Below are 21,880 nucleotides of genomic sequence, written 5' to 3' on the forward strand. Positions count from 1 at the left end.
ATACCCCTTTTTCATAATTTTTTCAAGTCAAGTTTTGAATATAACTTTCCCTAATTTCACATTTTTCTGTTCATATTGGGTCGACTTTGAATAAAAAAAAAAAGAAGGTTCAAACTCTGATTTTTTTTGCAAGTCATTTTTTGAAATTCATTCTAAAGTTCATTATTGGGTCGATATTTGACGTAACAAAACAAATTTAACAAGTCACTTTTTGATCAATTTAAAGCCTAAAATTGAATAAATATTCATTCTAAAGTTGATTTCTGTTTATATTGGGTCGATATTTGTGAATATTTGAATAAATTTGAATATTTGAATAAAATTGAATAAATATTCATTCTAAAGTTCATTTCTGTTCATATTTAATTTTTCAAAAAAATCTTTGATTTTTTTTTTGCAAGTCACCTTTTGATCACTTTTAAGCCTAAAATTGAATAAATATTCATTCTAAAGTTCATTTCTGTTCATATTGGGTCGATATTTGACGTAACAAAAAAATCAGAGTTTGGAGGTTCAAACTCTGATTTTTTTGCAAGTCATTTTTTGATCACTTTTAAGCCTAAAATTGAATAAATATTCATTCTAAAGTTCATTTCTGTTCATATTGGGTCGATATTTGACGTAACAAAAAAATCAGAGTTTGGAGGTTCAAACTCTGATTTTTTTGCAAGTCATTTTTTGATCACTTTTAAGCCTAAAATTGAATAAATATTCATTCTAAAGTTCATTTCTGTTCATATTGGGTCGATATTTGACGTAACAAAAAAATCAGAGTTTGGAGGTTCAAACTCTGATTTTTTTTGCAAGTCATTTTTTGATCACTTTTAAGCCTAAAATTGAATAAATATTCATTCTAAAGTTCATTTCTGTTCATATTGGGTCGATATTTGACGTAACAAAAAAATCAGAGTTTGGAGGTTCAAACTCTGATTTTTTTGCAAGTCATTTTTTGATCACTTTTAAGCCTAAAATTGAATAAATATTCATTCTAAAGTTCATTTCTGTTCATATTGGGTCGATATTTGACGTAACAAAAAAATCAGAGTTTGGAGGTTCAAACTCTGATTTTTTTGCAAGTCATTTTTTGATCACTTTTAAGCCTAAAATTGAATAAATATTCATTCTAAAGTTCATTTCTGTTCATATTGGGTCGATATTTGACGTAACAAAAAAATCAGAGTTTGGAGGTTCAAACTCTGATTTTTTTTGCAAGTCATTTTTTGATCACTTTTAAGCCTAAAATTGAATAAATATTCATTCTAAAGTTCATTTCTGTTCATATTGGGTCGATATTTGACGTAACAAAAAAATCAGAGTTTGGAGGTTCAAACTCTGATTTTTTTTGCAAGTCATTTTTTGATCACTTTTAAGCCTAAAATTGAATAAATATTCATTCTAAAGATGATTTCCATCAAAATCTCCATGATTTTTAAATAAATAAAAAAAAATTTTTTTGAGGCACAGCGTTACTGACACACACACACACACACACACACACACACACACACACAGACGACAAGTCGAATTTAATACCGCATTTTTTCTTCGAAATGCGGTAAAAAAAGAATTGGTTTGGAATTTCAAAATGTGCATTGGGATAAAAACTCAGAATATGCATTGAGGCAAAGTTAAGAATGTGCATTAGGAGAAAATTTTAAAATGTGTATTAGGGCGAAGTTTCAGAATGTGCATTGGGATGAAATTCAAAAAAGTGTTAATTGGAGGGAAACTTGAAAATATGTTTTGGGACAAAGTCTTAGAATGTGTATTGGGGCATTTATATTACATCCCAATACACATTCTGAAACTTCGCCCTAATACACATTTTAAAATTTTCTCCTAATGCACATTCTGCAATTTGTCTTAATGTACATTTTGAATTTTTATCCCAATGCACATTTTAAAATTTCAGACCAGTTCATATTTTGAAATATTGTCCCAATTTGATCCCAATGTAAAAAGTTTGTCTTGGTTGGTATCTAATTTACTGAATTTTCATGTCTCGTGGATATTTCAGCTTACGAAATATGACGCGAGACATGAATTTTTTATAGATCCATTTTTGACATGAAAAAGAAGAAACTATTTAACCTCCTGCTGTTTTATTTACTCGTTTTGTATGATATTGACGGAAGCTTTATTAAAGTCCATTTGAAGGGAAATTAGTTCCGATTTGCTTCAAAACTCACTGAATGAAAATACTCGAATGGAGTACGTAATAATAGGCTAAATACATTTTTCATTAAACAAAAAGCTCGTATGAACAAGCACCATTCTGACGATGATTAAAGAGGGAATTAAAAGGTTAAACTTTGCGTATTAACCTCCTGTCGTCAGATTGTGTTTGTTCAGTTTTTTTTTCAAGTACTTTTTAAGTGGCTAATGTGCATTACTCCTTTATTATTTTACGGAGATTACGTTTGAATGGGAACAATTTTTTTTTGTTTTTGTGCGAAGGACCTCGTCTTTTGTTCTGTGTGACATTTGATGAAAGGAAATCTGATGTGAAAGGGTTATTTGATAAGAGTTTGAGTGACAAAGAATGTATTTGTGGTAGGATTTTGGTTTAAAGTAAAATTTTTGCTGTTTGGTGATAAGAGAAAGTTAGTAAGGATTTTCATGTAATTTTAGTGGTTTTGTTTTAGTTTTAAATAAAATCAATAAAATTTAGGAAAAAAATATTAAAAATTAAAAAAAAATCATAAAAATATTTAAATGAAAATAAATTGAAGAAAAATATTTAAAATTTAGCTTATTTTCTTATTGTAATAATTTTTTTTAATTTTTATCTTAAAGAATTTTATCTTATTTTTTTTTAAATTTATTATTTATTAAAAATTTACAAAATTTGTAAATAATTTAATCCTCAAGTTCTGTTATTTAAAAAATATTTTTTTTTTATTTTTTTAATAATTTAAAATTTTAAATTAATTAATTAAATGATTTTAATAATAAATAATTAATTAAATCAATTAATTTAAAATAATTTTAAATTAATAAAATTTAAATTAATTTTAAATTAATAAAATTTTTAAATTTTTAATAAAATAAAATTAATTTTTTATTCAAATTTTATTTAAATTTAAAATAATTATTTTTTTTTTATTTTTTTTTTATTAATCAAAAACCTTTAACAAAATTCCTCTGAATTTTCGTTTCAAACAAAAATCAATCAAGATCAGTCTAAAATTTTAAGAAACCCCCCCTGAACCTTCTTTTCTCAGAACCCGCGTCAGACACAAAGTCTCACCTTAATCCCTTCAAAACAGAAAAAAAATCCTTTGAACTCTTGCTAAGAAAAGGATTACATGTGTCACCAAAACCGCAGCTGCTTCAAGAAATGTCTTCAAGCAATTAATTTAATCGTCTTCATTAACAAATTATTGCCACCACACACCGAAAATACACTCAACTCGAGCACAAACAGACGACGGAGTCAAGACACAATCGTATTAACATCATCGTTTCGTCTTCGTCTTTCTCCATCTCTCTCTCATTGTTCGATGACATGTTCATGATAGATGCCATGCCATGCTGCTGGAATATTAACATACATTACAAGAGTCTATTTGATGCCTCACTGCAAATGAAAATGCCTCGTTTTTGTTTGTGTGTGTGTGTGAAAAAGCAGCAGAGCGATCAACATCTGTAACTTGCTCGAAAGAAAATTTTCCTTCTTGGCATTACAAAATCATGTTCTAATATGCTAATGAAGATGTAAAATTAATTTTATTACGGAATGTATGCCACTTTTGTTTATTTTTCGGTTTGACATGAAGAGAATTTGGGTTTTATTCGTTTTGCCTTGATGGAAATTTGAGTTACTCAACGACGTTGTCATAAAATATTAATTGTTGATTTTTAATTTTTTTTTAAATTGCTGCATTTACTGATACTATAAAAATCAAAACAAAACTATGTCAAAGGAAAAAAAAATTTTTTTCAGTTTCAATTTTTTGGCAGTTTTGAGTTATAAAATGATTAAAAATGATAAATTAGAGCCCTCTGACAAATTTTTATCCATTTGGAGCAAAATTTGACAAAAATGGCTTTGACACAGTTTTTGACACAGTTTTTGATTTAGTTTTGCTCTTGATTTAGTTTTCAAAACAAAACTATGTCAAAGAAAAATTTTTTTTCAGTTTCAATTTTTTGGCAGTTTTGAGTTATAAAATGATTAAAAATGATAAATTAGAGCCCTCTGACAAATTTTTATCCATTTGGAGCAAGATTTGACAAAAAGGCTTTGACATAGTTTTTGACACAGTTTTTGATTTAGTTTTGCTCTTGATTTAGTTTTCAAAACAAAACTATGTCAAAGAAAAAAAATTTTTTCAGTTTCAATTTTTTGGCAGTTTTGAGTTATAAATTGATTAAAAATGATAAATTAGAGCCCTCTGACAAATTTTTATCCATTTGGAACAAGATTTGACAAAAATGGCTTTGACATAGTTTTTGACACAGTTTTTGATTTAGTTTTGCTCTTGATTTAGTTTTCAAAACAAAACTATGTCAAAGAAAAATTTTTTTTTCAGTGTCAATTTTTTGGCAGTTTTGAGTTATAAAATGATTAAAAATGATAAATTAGAGCCCTCTGACAAATTTTTATCCATTTGGAGCAAGATTTGACAAAAAGGCTTTGACATAGTTTTTGACACATTTTTGCTCTTGATTTAGTTTTCAAAACAAAACTATGTCAAAGGAAAAATTTTTTTTCAGTTTCAATTTTTTGGCAGTTTTAAGTCATAAAATGATTAAAAATGATAAATTTGAGCCCTCTGACAAATTTTTATCCATTTGGAGCAAAATTTGACAAAAATGGCTTTGACATAGTTTTTGACACAGTTTTTTTGCTCTTGATTTAGTTTTTAAAACAAAACTATGTCAAAGAAAATTTTTTTTTTCAGTTTCAATTTTTTGGCAGTTTTGAGTTATAAAATGATTAAAAATGATAAATTAGAGCCCTCTGACAAATTTTTATTGATTTGGAGCGAGATTTGACGAAAAAGGCTTTGACAAAGTTTTCGATTTAGTTTTCAAAACAAAACTATGTCAAAGATAAATTTTTTTTCAGTTTCAATTTTTTTGCAGTTTTGAGTTATAAAATGATTAAAAATGATAAATTAGAGCCCTCTGACAAATTTTTATCCATTTGGAGCAAGATTTGTCAAAAATGGCTTTGACACAGTTTTTGACACGGGGTTCATGTATTCTGTTGAATAAATATTTTCACGAAAGCCCGAATTTCAAGTGAGTACCGCTACTTTCTTGCAATTTTTATGTTCTTTCAGTTAAAAATATCCTGAAGGTTCTAACTCTTAAGAATTCTTTGCAAGGTAAAAAGCTCAGGCAAGAAACATTTAATTTAAGACCAATAAACTGACCTTTTTTGTTGGCTTTTTGATTCATTGCCCTGTCCCTCATAACATTTCCTTACTGCCGAAGCACTGAGAGACACGTAAAGCCTCACAATAAAATTGTTGTCATTCATTGTTTTAAAGGCAGGTCTTTACAACTCCGAAGGCAATAAATACAAACCAAACTAATAACCGTCATAACAACTTCCCCACACATACAGAAGCGAAAATTTATGGCAACTGACCATTTGAAATATTTTTATGAGTGCGAAAGTTCCTTGTTTGTGCCAGAAATATGACAAAGAGACTTCGCAACTGCTTCGAAGCAAATAAATGGGGTGGCAATGATACTTTTTTTTTGTTGTTGTTTGGTTTCAAACTTTTCCATTCCATTCTCGTCTTCGGGTTTAATGACGTACTCAAGATGTCTTTAAAAAACGAGGCAAATAAAAAGAGGATTTTTTTTTTGTATCCAATTTAGTAATAAAATATTTGGACATGTGTGGAAGGTTGTTTACTTCCCGAAAAAAAAAAGCAAGAAAGGTAGCTGGAGAAATATTACATTACATCCTGCCCTTTCTTGATTGATTTCACTTTTTTATTTCTATTACTTTTTTTTCGCCTCTCAGTTTTTATGAAGAAATGAAGAGTCCACTCATAAAACATCCCTCGTTGACATGTTTGGTGTACCTTTTATTGTTTTTTGACATTTTTCATAAAAATTTATCCATTTATCTTGCATTTAACGCCCTTGTTCGCACTTGACGAAAACAAAAAAAAACACATAAAAAAACGGTGACATTTGTCCTGTTTAAACACGCATTTTTTACGCTTTTGCTGTGAAATAAAAACTAAACCATAAACTGATGGATAGGTGATGAGGAAGAAAAACATACGAGGAAAAAATTGAAAAAAAAAGAAGAAAAATTAGGGATTTGAAGGTTTTTTTTGTTTGTTTAGTAGGTGTTGGAATGTTGGTGATGATCCTAATCCTTGTTGTTAGCGAAGTTGTCTTCAGTAATTAATCATCGCTTTTAACGCATTTGTGGGTTTTTGGGCATTTTTTTATGGGTAACTATTTGTGTCAGTTAATGGTCAATTTTTCAAACATTTTTTAATATTTTAAAATTAATTGGTTTGAATTTTTCTTTTCAAATTATTAATCATTTTGTTAAAAAAATAGCTCTTTTTTAAAAAAAATAAAAAAAAAGTTGCGGTAAAAAATTTTAGATTTTTTAATCAAAATTTTATTATTTTTTTTATAAAAACTTAAAAGAAAAAAATTAAAATTTAATAAGGTAAATAAATTTAAACATTTTTTCTAATAAAAATTTACAAATTTAAAATTTTTCTTTAAAAATCATATTTTTAAAAAATTTAAATTTTATAAGTAGTAAAGCATTTAATTAAATTTACACATTTATTTTCCAAAAGGGCAAAATTCTCTATCAAAATTTTCTTTCTCAAAAACTCAAAATGTTTATTGGAGGTAATTCAAAAGGAAAATCTTACTTATTTTAAGAGTAAATAATATCAAAATGAGTCAAAATTCATTTTTTCCATTTTTTGTTCAATTTTAGGCCGCTTTAAATGAAAATCAAAAATAAAGTCCGATGCCCCATTTTAAAAGTCGAAAATCCAATGGGGCAAAAAAAAAAGTTAAAAATTTTATCAAAATTTGCCGTTTTCAGGTATATTTTCATAATTTTTCAAGAAGCTTTTAGACATTTTTTTAAAAAGTTTTAAATTTTTAATATTTTTTGTTTAAAAAATCGTGATTTAACATAAATTTTCTTATTTAATTTTTTTTTTTTACAAAATTACTGAATTAATTTTTCAAAATTTTTTGACAGTTATTTTTTATGAATTTTTTTTCTTTAATTTTTAATATGTAATATTCTGAAATCTATTTTTAATTAACAAATCTCAAAAAAGATAATTAAAAAAATAAATAAAAAATTAATAAAACAAATAAAATAAAATAAAAAAATTAAATAAACTAAAATAAAAAATTTTGTCATTTTGTATGAAAATAGTATTTCAAATTTTTTTTTATTTTGCCCCCCCCATTTTATTTTCAAAAATTTTGGACTTTATTTTTGATTTTCATTTGGAGCGGCCTTACTCGTGAATATTTAAATTTTACATTGGGCAAAAACTCGGAAAAGTGCATTAGGTGAAAAATTTCGATTGTACACTGGGCTAAAAATTCAAAATGTGCACAAGGTTAAAAATTTGAATTATGTATTAGGTTAAAAACTTAATTAATTTAATATACTGGAACAGAAAGAAAAATTGTTTACTAAAGTGAGTTTATAATTAATTTTGAACAATATCTACTCGAATTTTGAAGAAATAAAAAAAAACGATTTTATCATATGAGGAGCAAAAACCGTTTTTTTTTCTCACGTCAAGTTTCAACCAACTTTTGAGGGATTTCAAAGCTAAAATTGAATAAATATTCATTCTGAAGATGATTTCCATGCATATCTCCTCGATTTTTGAAGAAATAAAAAAAAAGATTTTATCCTCGATTTTATCATACATAATAAATTTTCTGCTCATTTCTTCTCGAATTTTTTCTTTCATTAAATGAAAGCTTCACCAAAAATCATTCTTTTAAATGATAAATGTTCGTTTTTTCCCACAATTAACGAAAAAACTAACACGATACATGATAAATTTCCCTAAAAACCACTTTTCAACCCTTTTTTCGATTCCCATACCGTCATCGCGTTTCCATTTCGTGTGCCGCCGAACGTGGTTTCCTTCCATAACAATAAAAATCCCAACTAAAGATCATGTTTTCAACTCAAGTACTTACAAATATCGTCTCGTATTAGATTACCTTAAACGAGATTCTTCCTTTCTCGTCGTTGCCTGATGATGATGTGTGTCTCACAGCACAAACAAAGTTTAATCCTGCCAGCAAATGCATTCTTCTCTCATATCATTTCATTACAACAAATCTACAATTCTACGTGGTTTACCTTATTTTCCTATCTAAATGTCGTCGGCATCGTCGTCGTCGTCGAGTGTTTGCAGACAATGAAAGCTGTTTTGGCGAAGATTATCATAATAATAACAATAATAGTTAGAAGGCATTGTGTTGCAACATGTCTCCGTGATCGCACAATTATTTCCCAAGAATGTCGTCGTCGTTACAATATCTGGATGGAAAATTGTGGAAATTGCATTTGATTGTGTTGCTGATAGTGAAATTTGTGTCATCAAGAGTCTCGCCCCGATTTTTTTTTTGCGTTTTTGGATCAAAATTAATTATTTTTGATATTTTTGTGATAAATCTGGGGTATTTTTCGTATGCGAGGCCCAACAAACGCTTGTCACATAAATTAAATAAAACGCAATTGTGTGTTAAAACAATGCTTTTAATATAATTAAATACACCATTTATACGATTATTATAATTATGTTACATTAAATAAAATAAAAAAAAAGCTCGCATATATTAGCCGCAGTCGCCGTATAATGTCGGGATATATTATTTAATTATAAAATGTCACGATAGATTTTTTTCGACGTCGTTTTTTATTTTTATTTTTGTCCTGTTTGCAATCCTGAATTGGATTTTCGAGGGGAAATTTGGGTCATTGACTTTCGAATAATTATTGGAAAATGTGAAAAGGAATTTTTTGCTTTTTTGGAAAAAAATAATTAAATAAATGCAGCCTTAAAAGAGAATTAAGTAGGTAAATTAATAAAAAAATAAAATATTTAAAATTAATAATTTTTTTTAAATTTTTATAAATAAAGCCAAAAAATATAATTTTTGAAGTTTTTTTTGTCTAGCTTTTAAGCTTTTAAAAAAATATATTTTTTCAAGTTCTTTGAAATAAGATAAATTTAATCAATTTTTAAGCAGATATGACACAAATATGTTTGTAACCCGTTTTTGACACACAAATTGCTGTTTGATTAAAAAATTTAAAAAAAAATTAAAATAAAATAAATAATTTTTAATTAATTTTTAGAATTTTTTTCAAGTCTATTTATTTTTAATATTAATTTAAAAATAAAATTTAATTTTTATAAAAATTTAATTTTAAATATTATTATTATTTAATTTTTATTATTTAAAAATTAAAATTTCAAAAAATCTAAAAAAATATATAATTTTTTTAAAGCTAGAAATTTAAAAAATTAAAATTTAAAAAATTATATTTTTTGGCTTTATTTAAAAAAATTATTATTTTAAATATTTTATTTTATTAATAATTTTTTTTATTGAAATTTTTATTTAATTATTTTAAATATTTTTTTAAATTATTTATTTATATAACAATTTAAATAAAAATTTTAATAAAAAATAAAATAAAATAAATAGTTTTTAATTAAATTTTTAGAATTTTTTTTTTCAAGTTCAAATATTTTTAATATTAATTTAAAAATAAAATTTAATTTTTATAAAAATTTATTTAATTTTATTAATATTTATTATTATATTATTTAATTTATTATTATTTTATAAATTTAATAAAATTTCAAAAAAAAAATCAAAAATATATATTATTTTTTGGCTTTTTAAAAAATTATTTTTTTAAAATTTTAAACATTTTAAATTATTTTTTTTTATTGAAATTTTTATTTTATTTTTTTTTTAAACATTTATAGAACAATTTAAATATTTTATTTTAAAAAAAATATTTTTTTTTAATTTTTCATATATTTAAAAATATTTAATAATTTTTTTAAAATTTTTATTATTATTTAACAAATTTCAAAAAAAAAATTAAATTTTTTTAAAAAAAAAAAAATAGAAAATTTTTATATTTTTTGGCTTTTTTCCATTATTTTTAAAAAAATTTTATTTTAAAAAAATTATTTTAAATATTTTTTTATAACAATTTAAAAAAAATTAAAAAATTTAAAAAATTTTTAAAATTTTTGATTTTTTAATAAATTTAAATAAATTTAATTTTTAAAATTTAATAAAATTAAAAAATTAATTATTATTTTATTTAAATAAAAAAAAAATAAAAAAAATAAAATTTAAAAAATTAAAATTAAAAAAAAATATTTTTTGGCTTTATTTAAAACAATATTTTTTTAAATTTTTATTTTATTTTATTTTTTTTTATTGAAATGTTTATTTAATTATTTTTTTAAATTATTTATTTATATAACAATTTAATAATTTATTTAATATTTAAATAATTTTAATTAACTTTATTAAATTTAATTTTAAAAAATTAATTCATTATTTTTTAAAACCATAAATCTACTCTTAATTTACTCATTATCAATTTCTTCAAAAAATTTCTCATTAAATATTTACAAAATTTTATCCTCAAGTAATATTTTTGCTTTTGAACTGAAAAAGAGATTCTCAGAATTTCATGATTTCCTTCTGAAAAGATCTTCCTCGTTAAAAAAAGATTTTCCACGAAAACTTCGAAATTTCATCCAACTTCCTCGAATTCACCTCCTCAAATCGTAGTCATGTCATGAAAAATTATTATTATTGCCAACTACCCCTTTTCACTCGCCTGAGCATTCGACATGGATATATCGCGTCAATTTGCGCACAAAAGTTCTGCCAAAGCGAAGAAAATTGAGTTATTACGTCGTGATTACCAAAGGAACACCAGTAATTTTGACGTTACACGTGTATCGACGCGAGTATTTGACCCGAACCGAAGCTTGTTGTCTTCTTTTGTTCTCCTTTTCGAAAATTATTACTATTCATTTTATTGCCAGTTGCCACTGTTGCCTCGAATTTCGTGTAGAAATGTGTGAAAGGCAATTACTTAGATTAGTTACCTTTTCGTTATTACTATCATTATTGTTATTATTGGCATTGTTATAATTTGTGTCTCTCAATTGTGTGTGTGACCCGGCGGTGTGTGACACAAAATACATAAATTTCCAACATATTGTCAGACAAGGACTTTTGTTCGTTATACATAGTTATGAATGTCGTCTTGTTGTGATTTGCACCGAAAACATTCCTGAATTACTGCACGGGATTGACTAAATAAATTATTTATTGGATTTTGACGTTTGGTGATGACGCAAATTTTGCGCGAGAATATTGTAAAATTTGAGGGAGCAGATGTTGCGAGGTAAGAGTTTGCAATTAAACAAATATTTTGTCGAATTCTAGTGTTTGAACGAATTTTGTGATGAATTTTACAGGTTTTTGACTTTTTTTAATGTCGTTTTTCAAAACAAATTTTATTTAAAAGGAACTTTTAAAAAATAAAATTGAATTTTCGGGCATTGAAAATTAAAAAAAATCATATTAAAAATAATTTAAATTGATAAAAACTAGAAAAATCTAATTTTATACATTTTTGTTCTCATTTTTGTAAAAATTTTACTTTTTCTTAATGATTGTTTTTTAAATTAAAATTCAACATAAGATAAGTTAATTTTTTTTTCAATTTATTTTAATTTTTTTTTATTAAATTATTTTATTTTTTTTTTTTTTTTAATTATTTTATTTTTTTTTTTTTTTGATTATTTTATTTTTTTAAATTATTTTATTTTATTTATATTTTTTCCCCTTTCATATAAATTGTTAGCCATGATTTATACGAAAATTTGAATTTTAGAATAGTGTTTTAGTAGCGAAAGCTAGGTCACCATGTATATTATTTAATATGTTAAGAAACTAAATGTTAAGCCAAATAAATTGAATAATTATTTTTTTTAATTATTTTAATTATTTTATTTATTTTTTATTATTTTAATTTTTTTAATTATTTTTTTATTAAATTATTTTATTTTTTTTATTATTTTTTTATCATTTTAAATTTTTTAAAATTATTTTTTTTATTAATTATTTTTTTTTTTTATTATTATTTTAATTTTTTTATTATTCTAAAATTTTAATTTTTTTAATTATTTTTTCATTAAATTATTTTATTTTTTTTAAATTATTTTAATTTTTTTTAATATTTTTTAATTAATTTTTTTTTTAAATTATTTTAATTTTTTTTATTATTTTTTTAATTTTTTATTATTTTTTTAATTTTTTATTATTTTTTTAATTTTTTATTATTTTTTAATTTTTTTTTTATTTTTTATTATTATTATTTTTTTGAAAAATTATCCTTTATTTTTTTTTTTAAATTAATTTTTTTTTAATTTACTTTTTTATTTATGTTTAATTTTTTTTATTTTTAAAATTATTTTTAACTATTTTTATTTTTTTTTTATTTTTTTTTAAATTATTTTTTTTTTTTAATTATTTTATTTTTTTAAAATTATTTTATTTTTTTAAATGGTTTTATTTTTTTTTATTTTAAGTTAATTTGTTTTTTGAGGTAAATTCAATCATCAGAAAGTATTCATCAAATAATTGCAACAACTTCAACTCATCCACGTAAGTATCTTGACCTCTCTCTAACACGAGATTCCAATTTATTTTCTCTCAATTTCTTTGAATCGTCTAATTCACCTCCTTTCTATCTCCTCACGTGAACGAAAAAATTTTCTCGTAATCTAAATGCATTAGATACATTATCTTGATTAATATTAAAACAATACACAAACCGACTTTGATACATTACAATATTTGTTTGCTCTTCCATAAGCACCCTCCACACAGTCGAAAAAAAAATACTTGGAAAATTGTGGAAGGAAGAGGTTTATTTGTATAAATGCATATATGTGCCATGTATGAATAATCTTAATACCGAAAATAAATAAATGTGATGGAAAAGTGATTGATAAAACATGAAGTTCGGTATAGGGCGCGTAGATAGACATACTCGTTAGTTCGGAATAAACATCATGAATAAATAACCATGTAAAAATGGTTTTTGGAGAGACTTGGTTTGTTTGGTGGCGCGGCGCGTTCGGTGTTTACTTACACAATTATATTCAAATTGAAATAAATAATGCAAAACAACTAAATTACATGTTTATATTACACTTATGCGTGTGTGTGTGCATTTGGAAGGAAAAGAAACGAGCGACACGTTTGGGAATACTTGCGTGTCTGAGACTGAAGATGGAGACAAAACGCACGTGTCTTTGAATGCAAATGAGAAAATTTGTGGAAAATTTGAATTTTTTTGATTAATTTTTGGATTGAGATTCAATTATTTTTGGTTGATGAAATTGTCTTCAGGGTTGAAAAAGAAGTTACTTTAGCTTTGTATGAGGCTTTTTTACATACAAAGTTTAAATTTCAGTCCAACTGAGAACCTAATAGAGATTTAGTAAGTATGTAGAACCCCCGCCTTTTCTGTTTCTATAGAACACGTATGTTCTGTACGTATCGCCCTCCCCCTCAACTTTTAATGCTATAGAAGCTCGATGATGCCTTTTAAGAACTTAAAAAAAATTAAAGGCATCATTGAGCTTCTTTAGCATCAAAAGTTCAGCCAAATGAGGTTAAGGGGATAAAATAAAGTTGATACGTACAGAATCTACGTGTTCTATAGACACGTAAATAAATGTTTGAACTTCCAAGTACTCTCGTTCTTCCATTATGTCATTGGATGAGAAGAGAATTTTCAAGTACAAGCCTTTATTTTTGTATCTATAGACACGTATAGATTCTGTACATATCATCCTACTTTAGGTTAGGGCTGATAAAGGAGGAAGATTTTAAGTTTTTGATTTCAGAAAGTTTTATGATGTCCAATGAAGTTCATTTAGTTAACCAAGAAATCAAATGAACCTCTGGAGACATCATCAAACCTCCTGAAGTTAAAGTTCTAGATGAGAAGGGTACAATATGTTCGAAGTATAGAAATCCGTAGATATAATAGATCATTTAAGATTTTTTTCTAAGAGCCATATACTCATATATTTAAAATCGATTTTTTGGAACTTAAGCTATACCTAAATGCTAAAAAATCAGTTCTAATAATCAATTTTAGTAAAATCATCAAAACTTTGAGTATAAAAGTATAGCTTAAATTCCAAAAACCGATTTAAAATATCTGAGTATCGTTAGTTTCCTAAAACCTTAAGAGACTTACTAATCAAGTTAGTTTTTTTAACGAACTTAAGGACTTAAAGCTCAGTTAATTTTCACGATTCAAAATTTAGGTTTTCAGTTAAATTTTCGAGGATTCATGAAAGATAAACTGACTTACAATCCTATCGTTCGTTAAAAAAAGTTAAGTATTTACAGGTCTGTAAAATTTGTTAGGTTTAAATTATTCGACTTTAATCTTAAGTTTATTTAAGTTTGACTTGAATTACAAAGTTTTTTGGAAAATTTTCAAAACAATTTCAAAAAATGTATTTTTTTAAGATTTTAAAATTTATTTTAAAATAAAAAAAATATTTTACTTATTTGAAATTTTTTCTTTAGCTTAAAAGATTTTTGTTGACTTAAATTTAAGTTGTAAACTTAAGTTTAAGTCATAAGTTTAAATTAAATTAAACGAATTTTTAAAAACTTAATTTTTATGTTAAGTGTTTTTCTTCCAAAAAATTAAAATTTAAATAAAAAATTAAAGTTTCTAGAAAATTAACTTCTTTTTACCTGAAATTTTATCATCTATAAGCTAACATATAAGTCACTTTTCCTCATATCAAAATATTCCTACAGACATATTTACCCAACATTTGCATCCATCCGGTGTAGTCCAGTCGACAGATATTTACTTAACTCCCCAAGTAAACAAACAATCTATTCCCACATCCATTTCATTTTACTCCCAGTTTCATTTCCATCTTTTTTTTTCATTCTGTTACTAAATATGACACGAATGCTCTGCAAACACTTTCGAAGTTTTTAGTCCGAGCGAGCTCACAGTAATTGCCTAACAACACATAATAATATTTATGACACGTATGCCGAAGTCGTGTGTCGTGTGAAGAAATGCGTAACTTCTAAACGTTACTTTGTTAAAAAAAATATAGAAAACTTGCACAAGAAAAAATCGGTTACTGTAACTTTTTTTTCCTTTTTCTGTATTTTACAACTTGCATGAGTTTCATAACCTACACAAGGAATCAGCGAGCGAAAGGAACGATGAAATTATATGCAAATTGTATAATGGCTCGGTGTGTGTGTGACGCAACGTTGTTCATGTTGTTCGCCGTTCATGATATTTATTTGAAAAAGTTTTGTACATGTTTAGAATGGGAACGAAAATAAAAAGGAAAAGAAAAAAATAGTAAAAATTTTCTGTGTGTGTATGACGAGCTGGAAATTTTGTGAGTTACTCGCTCTCAATTTTCTCTTTAAATGTTTGTACGTGCCTTTGTTGTATATGAGAGTTGTACGTAAATGGTATAAAAATCTAAAAATATTAAATAAATAAAAAATAAATTAATTAATTAAATAAAAAATAATTTGAATCAAAAAATTATTTTTATTTAATCATAAAAATTATTGCTAATTTTTTTTTAATTGAGTTTATTTTTTTAATTAAATAAAATAATTTTTAAAAATTAAATAAACATTAATTAATTAATTATTTTAATGAAAATAAATTTATTTATTTAATTTTTGCTTATTTATTTTTTAAAAATTATTTTATTTTTTTTATTAATTAAAATTTTTAATAAATTTTTAAATTTTTTAATAAAAAAAAATAAATTAAATTTAAATAAATAAATTAAACGATTAAAAAAAAAATAATAAAAAAATTGAAAAATTAGTTAATAAATAATAATTAATTAATTAAATAAAAAAAAACTAATAAAATCTTAAAAAATATTTTTTTAATTGAATTAAAAAAAATAATTAATTCAATTTTAATTTTTAAAAATTTATTAATTTTTTATTTAATTATTTGAACAAAAATAAATTTATTTTTTATTTTTATTTAATTTTAAAAATTATTTTATTTAATTAATACTTTGAATGATTAATTAAAAAAATACATTTAAAAATAAATTAATTATTATATTTATAAATATTTTAATTAATTTATCTTGAAAAAAAAAATAAATAAATAAAAAATTAAGAGAAATTCACCACAATTCACTCACGAGAGACCCGAGAGTAACTCATCATGGAATTTCCACTGCTCACATGTTTCTTGCTTTTCACACGTACCGATCAAGGTTTTACCTTAAACTCTTCAGTTGTATCATTAATATCGTGCGAAACGGTCGATGAAAGCGATTTTGTCTCGTGATACTGAAAAAAAATAAATAAATAAAAATAAAAGGAGATAAAAATCTGCTCGGTCAATTTTTCGGAGTCAAATTAAAAAAAAAAATAAATAAAAAAAAATAAATAATTATTAAAATAAATAAAAACCACACACACTCACGGTCCAATTAAACTGAATCTCATTAAAATTAATAAGAGGAAAAAAATAAATAAAATAAAAAAAAAATCAAGAAAGGAAGAAGAAGAGAATTCAGTTCATTAATTCCTTCGTATAATAAGGTAATATCGATGATAAATTATTAATGTCGTAAAATTATTATTATTTTTCCCGAACAACGAAAAAAAAAAATAAAATACAAACAAAAAATAAATAAAGACAACAAGAAAAAGGCAAAAAGTGACATACACAGACAAATAATAAAAATAATAATGATATCAATTCCAAATACTAATACACCATTATTGCAATATGTATTGCCGCTTTATCCCGTCGACTACGAACATCGAACTGTCTTCTCATCCAAGGATTTTTTTTTCTCTCCGAAGATGTCGCGTTTCTCCTCGTATGATATTTAATAATAATATAATAATAAACTCTGTGTGAATGTGTAGCAACAATTCGAGAGGAGGTTTTGAGGAAAGATAGAAAAAAGGAGAAATGAAGAAAATTTCTCTTGAAATAAATTGAATTTATGTCTGATTATCCGGGTATGTGACAAGCTACGTATCGAATAAAATGGCACTTGAAACATTTATCTCATTGACAGTTTCTTGTGTGTTTTGTAGTTTTATTTTTTTGTGTCAATTTCGGTGCCCATTAAAAATTATTTTTTTTAGAGACAATGGAATTGAAAGGAAATTGATTTTGAGATGTGAAAAAAAATCTTAATTTTTTTTTATTTTAAAAATATTTTTGATAATAAAAAAATAAATAAATTTAAAAATTATCAAAAAAAAAAAAATAAATAATTTTATTAAAATTAATTTGAAATTTTTCTAAATAAATTAAAGCTTTATGAGAAAAAGTATAAAAATCAAAAAAAAAATTTTTATTTTAAATTATTTTTTTTTAAATTTAAATAATTAATTTGATTTTAATTTAAGATAATTTTAATTTAATTTACTTTTTTAAAAAAGTAATTAAATAGTAGAAATTATTAAAAATAAATATAAATTTAAAAAATATTTTTTTATAATTAAATTTTTATATAAAAAAATTAACAAAATTATTAAACTTCTAAAAATTTTCAAAAAAAAGAACAAAAATAATTATTTCAGCTTAATAGCGATTCTTTTAATTTTTTTTATTAACAAAATAATTCAAAAATTTTTAAAGATTTTCATTAAAACTTTTCTTTAAGATTTAATTTAATTTTAAAAAGTTTATAAACTTTAAAATAATTTAAATTAATTTTCTAAAATTTTAATTTAATTAATTAAAAATTAATTTAATTAATTAATTTTTTTTATGTTTTTAATTTTAAATTATATTTATTTAATGTAATTAATTTATTTTATTTTTTTTATAATATAAAAAAAAATATTTTATTTTAATATTTTGATATTGAATTGAAAAATAATAATTTTTCATTAAGAAAATACCGAAATATTCACTAAAACTCAAAATTTATTGATTTTAAATAAATAAATGCTCAAAAAATGTTCACATTAAAGAATAAATCTAAGTGATTTGAAACCTTTAATATTCAGTCCAAATATTAATAAAAAAAAATAATCAAAACATTTTTCAAGGTTTCTCCATTAAACTCCATTCGCAAGTCATTAATTTCTTCCATTCCATCAACACATGGAGGAGACGTCTGGTCAAAATATTAATAAAAGTAAGCAACTGGTCGTTAAATGACATTTCATTTTTACTCTAATTTGACTAAAAGCGACTCGCCGCCGCTCAATATATGGATTTTCATTAAAAAAACACACACACAAACACAAAAATATCGCATTACAAAGTGTGTGTGTTTGGGGGGAGGGAGGCGGGGGAGTTGAACGCTAAATTAATGTATTTCGTGATTTAATAAAGTTAGTGCGCTATAAAAGTGTCCCGGACTTTCGTCCAAGCAATTTTTTTGTGTTCTCTTCCGTTTTTGCATACTAATGTCGAATGGTCGACGGTTGGCGGGGTCACATACAGAACAATAACAACATAATAAAATTTGCTTAATTTATATTAGTGTGTACTATTTTCTTTTTTATTATGTTTGAACTAAATATAAAAAAAGTCGTGTGTGTTATAGCATAATAATAAAAATATTATGATAACGAAGAAAAGTGTGTGTGTGACCTTTAAAAAGGAACGACACGACACACATGTCATCTACATTTTTTTTCCACATTTTGTACAATTGAGCGAATGTCTATGACACTATCACGTTATTTTATTAAAAATACTCCTCTGTGTGCCCGGTTTTATGCAAAAAAGAGCTTTAAGCGATGCGATGGTGTTGTAAGAATGAAGAGAAAAAAACAACATGATGAAACAATGATACAAAGAAAAATATGAAAAAGCACCTTTTGTCATCAAGGCAATTTAGAAGCGCTTATTTGTATCACATTTTTGTCGTTCGTTGTTTCTTCGTATTCTTTTCTTTCTTCTTTTTGATATGAGGGGATGTCGCATGTAAATATTTTCTTCATCATCGGTGAAAGTCTTCTCATGATAGGAAGAAGAAGAAAAACAAGAAGAACGATGTAAATAAACCTTAAAAAGGCATTATGTAATATTAAAAAAGGAAGAAGCGAAGAACTATGCTTGTTTTTAGAAAAGTATCTAGCAAGTTAGAAAAAGGTAGAGAAGATGAAGGGATGATGATGATAATTTTTGAGAGTCAGGTGTCGGTAAGTGGGTGATGACGCTGTATTATGATTTTAATGCTGTCGCTTTTTGAGGGGATTAAAACAGTTTTAAGGATATGAGAATTCGGGGAAAGAATTGTTTCAGTTTAAAAAGACTTGAATTGAGAATAATAAAGTATCAGTAAAAGAGGTTTAGGTCTCTTTTGAGTTTTGAAAATCAGTCAAGGATAATTCAGAAGGAAAGTTTTCTCAGTCTATGGTTGCTAATTCAGGCTTTCGTGATTAAAGATGATGTCAAAGTTGGTGATGATGTTGATGATTTTTGGATCAGATGAGTTGATTCGGTGAATAAGAGGACGAAATAATTTCTATTGGAAGAATCGTTAAGTCTTGGTTGTCTTGCTGCCTATATTTTAGAACATAAACCAGAAATTTTTCTTTACAAACTCTGATTTGAAAGCTCTTTCTCATAATCATTGTTTAAGTCTTTCAGTTGAAGTAGCTTCTAGGTTAGAACACTTTGAAATTCATCTCATGTAAAAATTCGAGCCTTATCTTGAACAAACTTTGTAGGTCAAGGTTTTCTTCTGATGTTTGATGAAAGGTTTTATCGAAGGTCTAAATAGAGTTTCAAACACAAAATGTACTTCGAGCATCTTTACAGCTGAAAAAGCAGTTTGAAATTTGATTTTGATTTGCTTTTCTAAATTAAAGTCATCTTTTGACCTTCTGATGACCTTCAACTCATTAAACTTGTGTTCATATAAAAAATAATAAATTTCTAATCCAAAGGTCGCGGGTTCGAATCCCGCAAGGGATGCTTATATAACGTGTTTGTTACTTCTAAAGCTTGGGCGACTGAGGCTCAGCAGAGGCAATTACTCCTTTGCATACATCCTTCATTAGAAAGTTCGATGACCTTAAGTAATTTCGTATTTGAATTCCAAAAACTTCCATTCCTCGAGCTGTAGACATTTCTATTAGCTACTTGGTTCTAAGAAAAATCATGTTTTGTTTTCCCAATAAACTTTTAAACGTTAAAGTAAACTCTCTGCTTCACGTTTAGTAACCTCAAGTCATTCAACATTGTCTCAAACATTCACATATCTGTCCCAAAGGTGAACGGCTTTCTTTGAATTGCTCTTAGATCTTCGTCATTCATTAGCATCAGTATTGTACTACAGTAGTCGATATAAGAGACTCATGTACAAAAATAATTTCGTTTCTTTATCCAGCATTTTCTTCATTTGCGTCATAAACTTACCTTTGTAATTTTTTTCCTCGGATTTTTCTAAAGCTTCCATTAGTTAATTCACTTTCAAGGCACCTTTGACAGTCTTCTTTGCTGGAAAAATAATTCTTCTTTAAAACTTTTTAAGAGAACATTTTTGTATAAACTCACTTTTGTACCAAAAAGCAAAAGTTCCTTTGAATCCATTATTTGTTATCTGCCTCTGAAAATAAACGAATTGCTATTGCCATGACAATATATGTACTTACACCTTCTTACTTTCCTCTCTCGTTATTTAACAACATTCCCTTTTTTACGGGAGAAACCTTCGAAACTAATCCATTTATGTTCCGTCATGTTCGGGATTTGTCCTACTTATCGCTCGCTGCATTGTTGCATCCTTGCAATCTCGACAGGTTGTGTGTGTGCGAGCAATTAAGAAGTTTTACTCTTCTTCTTTGTTTTACTTTTCAATCAGGAGTATCACGACGCCATCCGGCACAACCTTGTTATTTTTTTACATTCTCAGAATCGATAAGAGTTAAGGCTGAATAGAAGATGGAGGGAATTCATGCGAAACACAGAGAGAAAAAAAAACTTGTAGAACAATCTTGTTTATGTGCGGTATTTTCTGTCTTCATTCTTCTTTTTTCGCTCAAATTTCCCGTATGTTTTATTTGCTCTTTTTCTTCTTTTGTTTAACTAGGTCTTGTAGTTTTTCTTTCTAAATTGCATTAAAAGTTTCTCTGCATCGTTCCGACGCGTCGTATGTCTATCTATCAATTAATGCACCGGCAAATACAGTTTGTGAGTGAAATGAGATGTTCTCTAGCGGTAAATACTCTTTAAAATATCGTGTTTAAATAGTTTATAAGGAGTTTTGTGTTTTTGCGATAAATGAATGGAAGATAAATAGGAGAGGAAATGCTTTGTATATCGTGATTGTTCGAGGAAAAGTGCTCATTAGGGGAACTGGTTTTGCGATATTAAGTGCTTTTGATAGGATTTTATGGACTAATGAGAGATGAAATGCAGATTTTTAACGCTTTTTGCCTAATGAGATCCTTGAAGTAGATCGTTTTCAAACGAACAGAATTTTTATTCTTAATAACTTTAAATTTTGGATGATTTAAATTATTTCGATATGCTTTAAAAAATTGAGGAATTTTCAACGAAGTCATCAAATAAAGTTGAACAGTTTAAATGATCGAAAAAAAAATTCGAATTTAGACAAAGTCCCATAACCTGTTGAAATGTATATAAGGTTTTAGAGTCAAGGTCATTCAAGGTCAACTGATTTTTTTTATATTATAGGAAATCATCTCTTCCTTTCAGTTCCTCAAAAACTTCTATTTAAACAAAAATCAAGTTTAAAAGGTCTTTAAATTCAATATGAATTGAAAAATCCCATAACCTGTTAGCACA

General features: G+C 25.1%; 1 protein-coding gene across 1 annotated transcript in view; it reads left to right on the top strand.

Annotated features, from left to right (window-relative positions):
* The first annotated feature begins 16,576 nt into the window (after positions 1–16,576).
* LOC134835062 (uncharacterized) overlaps positions 16,577–21,880 on the top strand; it is a 100,399-nt gene continuing 95,095 nt past the window's right edge. The window contains exon 1 of the mRNA XM_063849913.1: positions 16,577–16,689. The gene's annotated coding sequence lies outside the window, so the exon portion shown is untranslated. The remainder of the gene's footprint in view (positions 16,690–21,880) is intronic.

This window comes from Culicoides brevitarsis, chromosome 3, assembly GCF_036172545.1.
Source record: "Culicoides brevitarsis isolate CSIRO-B50_1 chromosome 3, AGI_CSIRO_Cbre_v1, whole genome shotgun sequence".
NCBI classification, from domain to species: Eukaryota; Metazoa; Arthropoda; class Insecta; order Diptera; family Ceratopogonidae; genus Culicoides; species Culicoides brevitarsis.